General features: G+C 41.0%; 1 protein-coding gene across 1 annotated transcript in view; it reads left to right on the forward strand.

Moving 5' to 3' along the window:
• The window catches only part of DPP6 (dipeptidyl peptidase like 6), a 558,611-nt gene that overhangs the window by 47,301 nt on the left and 497,182 nt on the right, over positions 1 to 14,128 (forward strand). The gene's annotated exons all lie outside the window — the stretch shown is intronic.

A 14,128-nucleotide genomic window follows, 5' to 3' on the forward strand; every position in this document is an offset into this window, starting at 1 on the left:
TACGTTTTGGTTTTGTTGTGTTTGGGTTTGTTTGTTTGCTTTTTCAATTGTTCCTAACTAGCCCCTCTGTGCTGAAGTAAAACTGCATGGAGGTCTCATCCTGGATGATCTGAACCCCGTGTTTCCTGAAATTTGAGATTTTGGGACTCTGGGTGGCACAGAACTCCTCTGCAGGGAAGATGATCCAGCTCTGCTTCATAAATGTCATAACCAAGACTGGTTATGGAAAGCAGCACACAGGCATTCCCCTACTGCATGGACCCTGTGCAGTGCCTGAGGAGCTGAATGGGGTGCTGGGTTCTACCAGACCCGCAAATTCTGCCTTTCAGTGTAGTCTTTTTCCTCTTTGTTAGTGAATATTCAAGAACAGAATATGCAGCGAAGACCTGAACAGTCACGTTATCACCAGGCAAGCTCTTTTCTTGACAGTAATGACTTAACTTTTGGCCTCTAAGTGATGTTAATAGGACAAATTCTGAATACCAGTACGTGTTTTCTGAAGATAAGCCTGGAGCAGAGCCAGTAATGGCCTAATTTTTACATGGACTGATGCACAGAGAAGCTAAGAACTGGGTCCTCAAAGTTTTTTGGCACTTAATGTCAGAGTTGTGGGTGCACTAACAGGCCTGAATTGCCATGATCAGCCCTGTCGTGGACCTCTGCCTGCACCCTGCTCACGGCCCAGGAGCTCTGTTCCAACTTGGGCTCAGCTGTCCAGGACTTGCCTGAACTATGTTTTAGGTGTCCCTGAGCCCAGCCCTGTCTCCTGCTGTCCTGCCTCTAACTGCCCTCCCTGGATGCCCCCCAAACCTAAGGTGTTGGTAGCTTCTCTCCAGCTTGGTCTCCCATTGGAGCTCTCTGAACAGACCTGGACCTGTCCTACCATTACAGGTTGTGGATGGTCCTGTTACCACCCTGGCCCTGCTCAGGTGCTGTGGGTTGGTTCTCTGTCAGTGAGGCCTGGTGTCACCCTCGGCATCTGGCTCATTCTCCCCCATGGAACAGCCCTGCTGTTGCTGCTCCCTGGCACTCAGCCCTGTTGAAGTCAGTGGGCCATTTATAGACATTCAAGAGTTAGCCTGTGTCTTGCCCTGAGGCCATGGCACAGTGTCAGCAGACATGAGAAGTCCCTGTTGAACTGTCTTTCTTTTTGTGCTGCATTGATCCTCAGTAATTAATAAGATTTACAAACTTACGTCCATTACTTAATTGCTTCTGTATCCATAAAAATGTCACAGCATTTAAGTTCCTTTTATATTTAGAAGCTAAAACGATGCAATCTGTGGGGCAATATGCAGATTTCCACTTTGTTATAATATAAGCCTAACAGATAAAGACATGAAGGTCTTTGTCATTAGCTGAGGCCTGAGAATTGACCACTGTAGACCACAGACTAATTCAGTAAAAACATATTTTTGATAGATACAGTGGAGATATGAGATGGAAAAGAATTGGGAAAAATGAAGTTGATAAATTTCAAAGACAGGTAATTTAAAAGGGCTTGGGAGTAGATGTGGAGAGAGGAGAGGAGAGGAGAGGAGAGGAGAGGAGAGGAGAGGAGAGGAGAGGAGAGGAGAGGAGAGGAGAGGAGAGGAGAGGAGAGGAGAGGAGAGGAGAGGAGAGGAGAGGAGAGGAGAGGAGAGGAGAGGAGAGGAGAGGAGCTGGGTCGTGAGCACATTGCACAAAAATGGTTGGAGGATTGTGCAGCACCTCTCATACAGGACTTAGAACCATTCATTTTTTCTGTAGTTCACATAAAAGGAGAAGAAACACCTGTGTCCATCTTGTACAGAAACATGGCTCTGAATTCAGTTCTCTAGGTATCACAGAACTAGCATGTTAACTCAACTAGTAGTCTTCCATTTTTACTTTTAAAAACAATAGCTATGGCATTTGAATTAATCTGTCAGAGTTATAAAGAAGGAAAATAATTTCTCTTATATTCCATCATCTCAACGCACATCTAATTTATTCACTTCATAGAAGCATAAATTCACACAGCAGTCAGACTCAGCTGAAAACAGAATAGACAGAGTATTTATTGCATAGGCAAGAGCAGCCTGAGGAACATCAGGAAAAAGAGAACACCAAAATACATATTCTGAACTCCCATCTCATAAGCACCTTTGATTTTGAATTCTCTTAGAGAGAGGAAAATAGTATCAGAACCAACTGCCTTAACAGGCTTTATGTTACAGCTGACTGGGGAATAGTTTCATGTCTTGTATAAAAACGTGCTACTTTTTATTTAATTTTTTAAAAAATTGCAATGATTTGAAGAGGGAGTAAAGCATAACAACTATAATGGCCAATCTCATGCAGCATTTGGACTCACATCAAATTGCTCTACTCTGACTTTGGCCCAGATTTGTAAAACCTTTTTTTCAGTTCAGAAGTTTTCTTTGCATTCTGTGAAAATGCTGAACACTTGAATTTCAAGGAGATAGCAAGCATTTGTGTGGAAGTGAATGAGAGACAGAAGAGAGTGGCTGCCTAAGGTTAGGATCTCAGTCTACTTCTAACTACAGTAGCAGATGTAGGAAGATACCTTTTATTCCTCAGTAAAGTCTTGAGAAAATAATGTCATTTTCTGCCTAAAAACTGCTCCCAAGCTCCCCTTCTCCTCAACTCTTTAGGATATTAGACTTATAGGTCTAGTCCCCATAGGACTTTGGGTCCAAGTTCTTCTGGGTGGGAAGGGCTGAGTAGATGATGCCTTGTCCCAAACCTGTAGGGTGGTTGTTGAATGTTGGTTTTCAGGCAACCCAAGCATATGGGCAAGCTTTGGAGCACCATGGCTGCTCACAACTGGGACACTTGTGTTAGGAGCCCAGGAATATATGAGCCCAGGACAACTTTCCAGGTTGTAAACCCTGATGCCAATGGAGCTAAAGAGACACCAGAGTGAGGTGAGAGCTGAGCAGTAATTCTCATTATTTCATCTTGAGACTCAAATATCTGAATTCCACTTATATCCTGCTTTAGTCCTCCAAGTTTTCCACTGGCCTTAATTCCTTTTGCTTCACGTGTTTCCATTGAAGAACTATGGTGGTAATGTTTTCCTGACTCGGTCCATTCTGCTGTGTGCTTGATTTCTGTGTCCTTTTACAGCATGGATTTGTTAAAATGTGCTGTTTACATTTTGAATTTACCATTAATTCATCCCTGGAACCAGTGATTGCACTTCTATGAAGCATTTTGTTTGACTTTATAAATGGTAATTTAGATGGGTTCACTTTGTAAAGCATCTTGCAGATAGTTATCACAGGAGTCAATAGCTTTTCTTATATAAAATATGCAAGTGCTAGTTACAAAAGTCTTTATTTTAAAATATATTTTAGCTTAGTTTCTGAGAAATAGTAGCCTGATTTTTTTTCAGCAGTCTTTACAATTGCACTTGATGCAACAGTTACTAAGGATTTACAGGATTCAGCTTCTCTGGAAATTAGAGGCTTGATAAATACTTAATCAAATATTTTAAAACTGAATGATTTTGAGATGCAGTTTTCAGGTTTTGAAAGATTAAAGCATTCATGGCCAGAATTTCCTTTCCACAGGAACACTCATGCTTTCTTTTTGCCTGTGTATTTGGTTGTGTTCAGACGAGGCAAAGGAGAATTCTTTGCCTTCTTGTAACCACTCTTCGGCTTTTCACATACTCGTTGTTTCTGATTAATATTCCTTGTGTAGGTCACATTATCTGTTTCCAGGATGTGTATAATGCACCTGGTAAAGGATACAGTAGTTGAAAGCAAATGCCATTTAACCAAGGATCCAGACCTAAAGAGTTAATGGCATACGAACTCCCATAATGAAAAACAGCTGCATTTCAAAACCAAGTCACTCGTGCAGAATAATTTTTCTTAAAAAAATTCAGCGTAAAAATGTATTCTTGTCTGTAAAACAGGGTTTGATTCAGCTCAACTTCAAAACGTTTTCTTGCTGTATTCCAAACACCGAACTTCATTGTTTCAGTTGTACCGATATTTAATAAATCAGTTTTGTTTTTCAGCCATGACAAGGCAAGATGAATTTTGTGGAAAAGGACTGTCTAATGGAGATGTGGTGTATAATTTGGATGATAAATTATCAGAGAGCCAGAATAGCCTGTGTTGTGGTCATTTTATTGTTCAGTGCAGTAATGGAGTTAAGTTATATTTACATTTTCTAATTATATTTTCTTATGCAAAAAATACATAAATATTTCCTTGCCAAACCAACCACTGAACTCTATTCCTCTCTCAGAAAAAAAAAAAAAAAAAAAAAAAAAGGAAGAAAAAGAACAACTAAGACTGAAATAGAAAACAAAATAGATAATGAAAGCCAGCTGAAATCACAGGGAGGCTCTGCACTGCATACCAGACAAGCATCCTGCTTTTCATCACAGCCATGGCCTTCACTTGTCCACCCAGTCCACAGCTCAAAGTCTCCTCCTGTCAACAGCCTTGGCCAGGATCCCTCGCTCACTGCTGCTTTGGGAAACACATCTTTAAAACCCCCTGATTTTGGGATAAGCCAAGGAGTGTTCCTGCTAGAGAGGGCAGCACCCGAAAGGCTGCTTGAAATCATGCTCCCCTGTGCCACATGGAATGGTGACCCTGAGTGATGAGATCACGGCATATTCCATCATTTCCCCACATGCACTATGTCTTTTGCTCTGAAGGGATGTCTCAAGCTTTGGTGCTCCTCTGTACAGAGTGGTCATTCCGGAGCCAGGTGAGCTGTTGTGGATTCATTACTCTTCTGGGGTGATTACAGAGAAGGATGGACAAAGTTTTAAGGAATAGGCATTTTTTCTTACATCTTTCCATAAAATACCTAAGCAAGCCACTATCTGCGTCACTGTTTTGGAGCAAAACAATATTTTTGTATTTGTTTATTTAAACACATTATACCAGCTTAAGTTAACTGAGAGTCTTCAGAGATCCCACTGACCTGCACCAACAGCTGAATTTCCTGCAACCCATTGCAGTCAATGGATTTGGTTCATCCATGTGTATCTATGTGTCTTCATAAGAGAAGGATGGCACAATCCTTATTCTTTTGATGGGACTTCTAGAGCTTGTTCTTTGCTGCTTCCCAGGCATTTGTTTCAATGAACACCACTTTTCTTACTTGGCTCTTTCCCCACATGTAAATTACTGTGTCTAAATTATACACAATAGGATGCATTAGAAAGCAAATTATGAATGTGTATTCATTTATGATTCAAAGTAAAATAGAGCTTACAGCCATATCTTTTCATGAAAATAAGGTCTGATGCAGGTTTAAATTTATTTTTTTTTTTCTACTGCAAAGCTGGCAGCCTAACCTGATGTCTAGAAAAAATAATTAATAACTTTCCTAAAGCTCCTTCTACTACTTCTAGGAAAGGTGTTGACCCCTTACTAGGCAGCACTTAGTCTTTAATTGAATGCACAATGAAGATATAAATTATCATTTGCTTTCTAAATACCTTGATTTAGAGCTGAAACTTGACCAAATCAAACAGATCCTTGGTTATTCTTCCTAAATGTTTTAGACATTCAGAGACAAACTTGGTCTGGACCCATCTCACTAACACTGGAAACCCAGTTATTCTTGTGTAGCATTTTATATTGTTGGACAGAAATCAAGGCCCTGTTTGCTCCAGCATTTTATAAATGTGATAAAAAGTAGGCCCTGCCCAAAGGAGTTCACGCTTTCATAGGCTCAAATCAAGAAAGTTAAGAGATTAACTAAGTCCTTGACTTTGGTGAACTCCTTAACACCATCCTAACAACTGGCTCACAGCAACAGACAATACAGATGACTTGTAGGTGTGATATCCACTTCTTCAAAAGGACTTAGATACCTAATCTCAAATAATTGAGAATTTGAGTTTAACTTACTACATACACCTAGGAAGGATAAATTATGTGGTCCTATGTTGCAAGATTGGGTCATCCACTGCAATGAAATTGCACTGAAAGTCCACTGAAAAGTAAAGCAAAAAATATTTGCAAATGTGGTAGGAACATCATCCAACAGCAAGAAGTATTAGCATTGCCCTCAAGGTGGGGAAGAACTTGAAGTGAATTATATCAACCTCTTGTCATTAAAAAAAAAAAAAAGGAAGAAAATAGTAATGCAGTTAAGTGTAGTCTTATTTTGTTGAAATATTTTTGTCAGGCACAGGGTGTTCTGAGGTGATACAGATAATTAGCAGAGAAATTTAATCATCCATATCACAATGAAAGAAAAAAAAAAAGGCTCTTTAATCAAAACAGAGACCCACCTGATCTGAAATTAGAATGTTTCAGTATGTCTTCCAGGCTAGACAGTCTAGTTAAAAATTAATGGAAGTTGGCAAGCATTAAATTATCTACCTAAAAGATCCTATACAATTTCATGAATTAAATAGAAATACATTGATATTCACAAAATTAGTTATCTGCAAGACTATTGCATTGAAATAGTGAAATTACATATACCAAAGGCAGAATACTTTCTGAGCAATGTACCATCACTAGGGCATGTATTAAAAAAGGTTCATGCGTGGGTCCAGATTTTCTATTTGGCTGAAATGGGAACTGTACTATTTTATACCAACAGTGAGCTTGACTCATAGTGATGTTGCTGTTGAAGGAAAGTTTATGGCCAGACCCTGGCTGTACCTGTGGGATTCAATGGCAGGACTTCTATTGATTTAAATGGAATGAGCTCGCTTGGCATTTTCTTGGAAATATGTGAGATGCCTCTTGGTTCTAGGACTTGTAATTTTGATATCTCTCCAACTTGGCTGGAATAACTGTAAGGAGTGAACACTTGAGTGAAGGGGACTTCGATGCTTTTTGCCTTCTCAACCTAATTGTCATTAAAAATGTAGCTGTCAGAATGGTATTGAAATTAAATTAAAATTGTTTTAGAGGATAAAATCTGTTACATAACAAACTTTCAGTTGTTTAACACAAATCTGTCTGTATTTTAATTCAGTGTTAATGAAAAAGCTTAGCACATATGTTGCTTTTAGCATACCATTTTAGTTACGCTTTTGTGTATTTTTATGTGTTTGTTTTTCAAAACTCTGAAGTACCCATTTCTGCTGAGAGAAGCTGGGTAGCACAGGATACTCTTAATTTAGCAAAAGCAATACGATCCATTGGTGCGGCACTGGAACCGGTGCAGTCCGGTTGGAAATCTGAAGTATATTTAAGGGTAAGGATACGTACTAGAAGAGATTAATAAGGTGTATATGATGTCTACTGCAGGACTTGCTTTGTTTTTAAGTATAAAAAAAGCTAGCTCTGATTAACCAGAAGTGGTACCTGCCTGAAAAGCATGGTCTCATATTAACGTTTTCCTGTTACCACTAGTGAGTCTAATGATTCTGCCCAGATTTTCCTAGCATTCTCAGATATTTAAATTTAATATGCCCAACCATTATGCAGAAATCATATTCTGAATGTTTTTCCTCCTACTCTGAATCCCTTAGCAACTTGAACAATTTCATTCATGGAAAAGTAATTATTTGAATTCTGTATACTTTTAGCTTTTATTAATGGAGCTTAAAAGCTGGAAACGTGGGGAAAAAAAACAAAACAAAACAAAACAGAAGCTTTAAAGGGGAATCTATACTTCTAGTAGGAAACTAGAAGATTTTGCCCTTTTGTCCTAGTCTGCATCTGTCAATGATGCCTCACACCGAGGGTGCTCTATGGACTATATCTGCTACCTGCCCTAGTAAGAAACCTCACGTACTCTATACAGACAGGGACTCATTTGAGTCCCAGAATTTGAAATATATACCTGAGTGCTTCTCCCTGACAAAGTAAAAATACAGTGCGTGTGGACCAGTAGCTCCGTACACCCCATAGTGCTCCAGATCTTAGTGTGAGGTTTCCAATCTGATCTGCTTTGATGAGAGCGCAGTGGAAGTTTCTGTCTAGGCTAGTTGAGGCATCAGCACAACACCATGAAGGCAGTGCCCTATGTGAGCCTGTAAGCTCTGGGGTTTATCATAGACTACACGAAAACAAGCTGGGGATCTCTGTACCAGGGTTATGGTCTATTTGCAGCTGAATAATTCACTCGCAGATAATGGGGAGTTGACTGCATTCCAGGTAGCTGTCCAGAGGTGATGTGTCTCAAGCCAAATCCCTGATCGATCTGACAAATGATCCTGTTTTCTAAGAACTAAATGTCAAGCACATATACGGGCATTTAGTGTTTAAGTAGCATCAGGAGAAATCAGATGTGTTGAGCTCCCCACTCTTTCCTGCAGGATGGAGTTGGTACATGACAAATAAACTGTCCAATTATACCTTTGGGAAAATGTTCCTATTGGTGTAATAGGAAGGCACTGGTAAGTCTTTTCTCAAAGCCAACAGTTTTCACATGTGCAATTGCACATTTCCTGAGTGTGTAAAGTTGCTTAGTCCTGTGTCTCACTGGGAGGCATGAGAAGTAAATGACCATGCTTGCAAAAAAATAAGGTGAAGAACATGGGGAGAGGAGGAGAATGTCACCATGCAGTGACAATGTTGGCAGTAAGTCACAAAAATTCAAGGGTTACAAACCAAAAATAATGGTCCAAAGACAAATAATTTTTAAATTTGGCAGTTTCTATCATATGTCTTTTTTCCTCAGAATGTCTGAGATAACATCATTTCAATTTTTTTAGACTCTTCCCTCTCATTGGCTTAACAAAGATGGCTTAAGTACCCTCAAGCAGTAAGAGCTAGCAAATATTAACTTTTTAGCAGCAGCTGCTCTGTCATTATTCTAATTTTTGAAGAATTAAGGATCCTCTGAAGTAATCTTTAAATGCATTTAACAGTGTGTTTACTTCATCTGACTCTCCAATGTCATCTTTTTAGTAGAAGTAATTACTGAAGTTCAAAATACCTGGGCAAAATTCTAGCATAGAATCAGTGGAGATTTTTCAGAATAGACGTGTAGCATAACTTTAATAACAGAATTCTCAAAATTGGTTCACTTAGGAAGAGAAAAAGGTTGTTTGTTGTAATTCTCTATTTTTCTTGTGCTGTATTACTAAATAACATTATGGAATACATTTACTATTACTTCAAGCTCTGTTCCTAATTTCCATTAGGTTTGCACTGGATAACCCTCAACTATTCCATTTGGGATATCATCAACACCATCCATCTTGAATATTTTAAGTTAATAGCAAAGCAAGTACTACAAATGTTATCTCTCTCTCAGCAGTCATTTTCCTTTTCTTAGCAGTCATTAGAACATATCTGTGGTCCAGTTTTGTGCACTCAGTACAGGACTTCTATAAATTGGAGCCAGTCCAGCAGAAAACCACCAGGATGGTCAGGGGCTGGAACACTTACCCTTGGTGGAAAGGCTGGGGGAGTCATTCACCCTGAAGAAGAGACAGGTTTGGGGGAACATGATAGAAGATTTCCAGTCCACTGGGGAAGTTACCAAGAAGATGGAGCCAAGCTCTTCACATTGAAGCATGGCAGTAGGAGGAGAGGCAATGGGCATAAATTGAAACAAGAGAAATTTAGACTGAATATAAGGAAAACTCATCAGAACAGATTGCTTAGTGAGGTAGTGCAGTCTACATCCCTGGAGGATTTCAAGACATGGCTTCACAAAGCCCTGAGCAACTTGGTCCAACATCAGAGGTGACCCTGCTTGAGCAGGAGCTTGGGCTGGAGAGCTCCTGAGGTCCTTCCAGCCGGAATAATCCTCTCATCTCAAGGATTTGGATGGGGTTCCTTCTCAGTGTTTCTACTGAAAAGCACTAGCTTTTCTGATTGCTTGAGAGAAAGTACAAATCAGACTCTTCTGATGCTCAGTTCAACCTGCTGGTCCAGTGGAAGGAAGAAGATGTGGCTTTAATGAAAAAACAGTGTGCTGTGGACCTAGGTCTGATGGGATTTAAGGAACAGGGAGATTTCAGGGGGAAGGTGTAGCGTGACGTGGCCTGCGATTAGAGAGCAGAGTCTTAAAATTAGGCTGGAGAGAAGCCTCAGGACAAACTTGTGGGATCAGGCTGACAGGAAGAAAATGGGATCCTCTCAAAAAGGTCTGACTGAGAAGAAAAAGCCATTTGTTACATTTTGAAAACATGAATTCTTTTACTGGGGAGAATAAAAAGTAACCTTAAATTAAGGAGAGGAAATGAAATCCTGGTACTCTTAGAAGTGACTTTTAGTAAAACAGCTGTTGTATTTGTCTGTGGTCTTATGTCCTTAAAATATTTTTCCTTCAAAAATACTGAATAAATAAAAGTCTGTGCTGTGCAGCCAGCTAATACTGTGTGAAATTAATTCATTCTTGCTATTCAGAACTGTTCCCAGACTTGTTTGGCTAGTGAGGAGTGCCACCATCAAATGCATTGAATGTGTTTTATTTGATAAAATAAATTCTCCAACTCTCTTATCATCATAGCTTTAAATAAAGTATTGTGAATAGGATGTAAGCACTGTAGCCTGTGTTCCTTTTCAGATAAAGAAAGTCAGCCTCAGAGTACTGAAATCCACAAAGAATAGAATATCTATAAGGCTTTTTTTTTTCAGATATCTCATTCTGTGATGGATGTGAGAAAAGCACATTTCCTCAAAACGGCCTATAAAAACATTGGAGAATGAAGATGCCATGTTGGTTTTGTCTTATTACCTGACATATGGAGAATATCTCTAGATCACAAATAAAACGAAGCCTGTCTGAGTTCCCAAGGTTTTCCTCCTGGTATATATCTTGGATACACATGGCTAGATTGCAAAAAACCCCTTTACTTATACAGGGATTTCACTTAAGATTTGCTGTTAAGATGCAGCTGAGCCTGGGCTGAATTTTCCCATAGTTACATCAAAAGTAACTCCACTGACAGAGGAGGTACACCGGGACTAAAGCAATGAGTGCAAAAGTCATGAATTTTGACAGTTTTCCTCTGATAAAATGTTTCTTCATCATGTCAAGCTTTTTAATGTTTTATTGACATTTTCTGGGCCATATCTTTGGCCTTACATTCAGAATAGCCACCAGCAAGCTTTTTAGCTACTTAAATCATATTATTTTCTTGTGTCCCAGGGTGATTTGCTGTCCTTCCACATCATTCAATGAAAGTTAAAAAAGTGTTCTCTACAAAAATGTGGGAGAAATTTCAGATCATCTCTCTGCATTCACCATTTCACTTTCTAATCATAAAAAAGTTGATTCCTTTTTCAGTGAGAAGAGTAACTATTTGTTGCAGCTCTAGTGAATTTCCATTAAAACGATATGGAGAAAATCCATCAAGAGGAAAAGCTCAACAGTCATTTGAACGCTAGATGAAAAGGAGTCCAGTGGGGTTAATATACTTCAGGGAGTAATGTGGTAATATCACTTGTAGCTGATTTCATCTTCCCAAACCTGAAGGACTGTTTCATGGACCATTTGCACTGGAATCACCTGGCCACAGCTTGAGGTACAAATCTGCAATATGACTTAGTCTCACAATTCAACGTCTGAGAGGAAGACTTAGCTGTTCCATCAGCCAAATGATCGTGGTTCAGACGTGAAAAATACCAGCTGAAGTCGTGATTAGCAGAATCCAAAGTCTTTGGGCACATGAGGGTTGCAGTTTGGGAGTCATCTTAGGAAGTGACACAGCAGTCATTTCTTAAACAGGCATTTTAATCCGTAACAAAAAAGGTCACTCTGTTTGGAGTGTTGTGATCTTATGGATCATAGGGTAGTTGAAGCTGAAAGGGACCTCAGGAAGTCTCTAGCCTAACGTCCTGCTCAGAGCAGGGTGAGCTATCAGATCAGGTTGCTCAGGGCTTCATCTGTCAACTTTTGGAAACCTCCGAGGGTGGACTCTGGTCATAAAACTTTCAGAGGTAAACTGTTCATTACCTTTTTTTCTCAAAGTGGAACATAAGTCAAAAAAAAAAAAAAAAAAGAACTAAAAGCTGCAAATCAAGAATTTCTCATAATGGGATTTTTTTGCCCCAACTTCACCAATGTCATCATTTTGCACAGCATTGAGAAACACTGTCTTATTTCTCATGAAATCTCTGGATTATGATGATGGGATCATAGTTCATGGCAGAAGTGGAAGCACAGTAATGTACAAATGCTGGACAAGTGGACCCTGGTTGGTGTTCAATGATAACAAACACCCAACTCAACAACTGGATGTTGTCAAAGGTGAAACAAAGAATTTTGCCAGTAGACTCAACTTTAAACAAAGCTGTTTTAATCAAGGCAATTGCTGTGGTTATGCCAATAGCACATAAATTAAATATTAAATGAAAATAAGCAGACAAACCCAGCATTATGATAAACCTGAGGGAAAAATATAAAAAATATAAAAAACCCCCCACTATTACCAGAGTTCAATATATGGTAAGTAATTCTATTGGTGTACGAAGTAATGCAGGATGCAAATGGGACTACTAACTGTGAAGCAGATAGCAAATATTTTGCATTTATACATAATTAAAACACCTGAGGGTAAAATACTGAGATGCAACAGGACCTGCCTGATAAAACATCAACATTGAAGTAAAGAAATCAAGAGACAAGAGTTTGAGGAACATACTAAGAAACTTCCTACTCAAGATGCAGCATGTATGAGGTGTAAGCAGTTCTCAGATAAAGACCAGGGAGAAAATAATCAAGACCTGCAAGTGAGGGGTGACTTTTCTGTAGAACAAAAGCTCCCACAGGTGATCCTCAGGGGCACCAGCATCATCTGTCATTGGCATTTCCCAGGGGTACCTTGTGGTCTCGCTTCCCCATTATCATAGTTTTTGGGGTAGATGCTTAATGTCTTAAGTGAGATAATTTATATTTTAATATCTTTCAACAGCTGGGTGGCTTAAGGAAAAATAGAGTGTGAGCAATACTGTGGGATTGCATATGTTGTATTCTGTCTCTTGTGAACAGTCATTGCTTATGAAATGAAGATGCTGCAAGCTGTGAAGGACCAGAGCTCAAGGTGCTCCAAATTAGCATAACAAAAGGAGCCATGGGTCTCCAGTTCCCCCACCGAAAAAAAAAAGAAAAAGAAGAAAAAAGAGCTTCTGCTCGATATGTTTGCTTGGTCAAACTTTGGATGACAAGAGTTTCTGCTTTTTCTTCTTGGTTTCCCTTCTCAGCTGTTAAGTGAATCACTTTCTTCTTAGAGTTTCTTCTCTCCTTTTGAGTGGGCAACATCTGAAGCAGTCCTGTACATGACAAACAGAATCAATGGGCACCTAGTTCTCCTGCAGCTGACTGTAGTTGCTTCTGGTGTATCAGGGAGTGAAAAAAGAGACAGCTCACTAGAAGGATATTTTCCATGTATGCAGGCTGAGGTGTAAAACCTTTGGGATGAGAGCCAAGGCTGTGTGCCCCTGGAAAGCTGCACAAAGGTGAGGAGGGGCTGCGTTCTCACAAGGGCAGCAGGAGAGGACCATCTCCCAGCAGTTGCTCCAGCCACCTGCGGGACAGCTCAGCTGGGGGACTGGAACTCACAGCGGTGGAAAGCCTCACAGAAAAAGTGGGGACACAGCTAGAAAGGAGCAAAGGGCATGGCAGGGGCTCAGCTGCAGACACATGCAGGCTGTGCCCTTGCCTTTGCAGTTCCCTATGGTGGGGCCGAGCTCCGGCATCCACCTGTCCGTTCCTGCCGCGTGCAGTGGAGTTCATCCCAAATCCCGGCGTTGGGGGAGATCCCTGGAAACGCCTCCTCCCCAGACAGCGCCCCGAGCACCCTTCGGGCTGCGGGAAGAGGGGGGTCTGCGCGACCGGGAGATGCGGGCAGAAGGGGGCGGCGGGGCCGGGTGTCTGCAGGCGGGAGGGTCTGTGAGGCCGGGATGATGCAGGGGGCGGCCGGGCCGGGGTCTGTGGGACCGGGAGGCTGCGGGGCTGGGGCGATGCGGTCGAGCAGCCATGGAAACGCGGCGTGCGTGCCCCGCTCACCGCAGCAGCCTGATTCCCGTTCCCCACCCTCCCCGCATTAGACGTGGCCTGGCTGGGGCCGCGCCGGCTGTAGCCGGTGAACAGTTAACGCCGAGAGAGGCGGCTCCTCTCGCCTCCACCCCCCTCCCTGGTTCCTGTTTGTAAAAACCGTGTGGACCCCCCCGGGAGAGCAGCGAGCCAGGCACAACCAGGGGAGGGGGCGATCGCCCCTCCGCCCTCTCCAGCTCCCTCTTTTTAT

Source organism: Columba livia, chromosome 2 (genome assembly GCF_036013475.1).
Source record: "Columba livia isolate bColLiv1 breed racing homer chromosome 2, bColLiv1.pat.W.v2, whole genome shotgun sequence".
NCBI classification, from domain to species: domain Eukaryota; kingdom Metazoa; phylum Chordata; class Aves; order Columbiformes; family Columbidae; genus Columba; species Columba livia.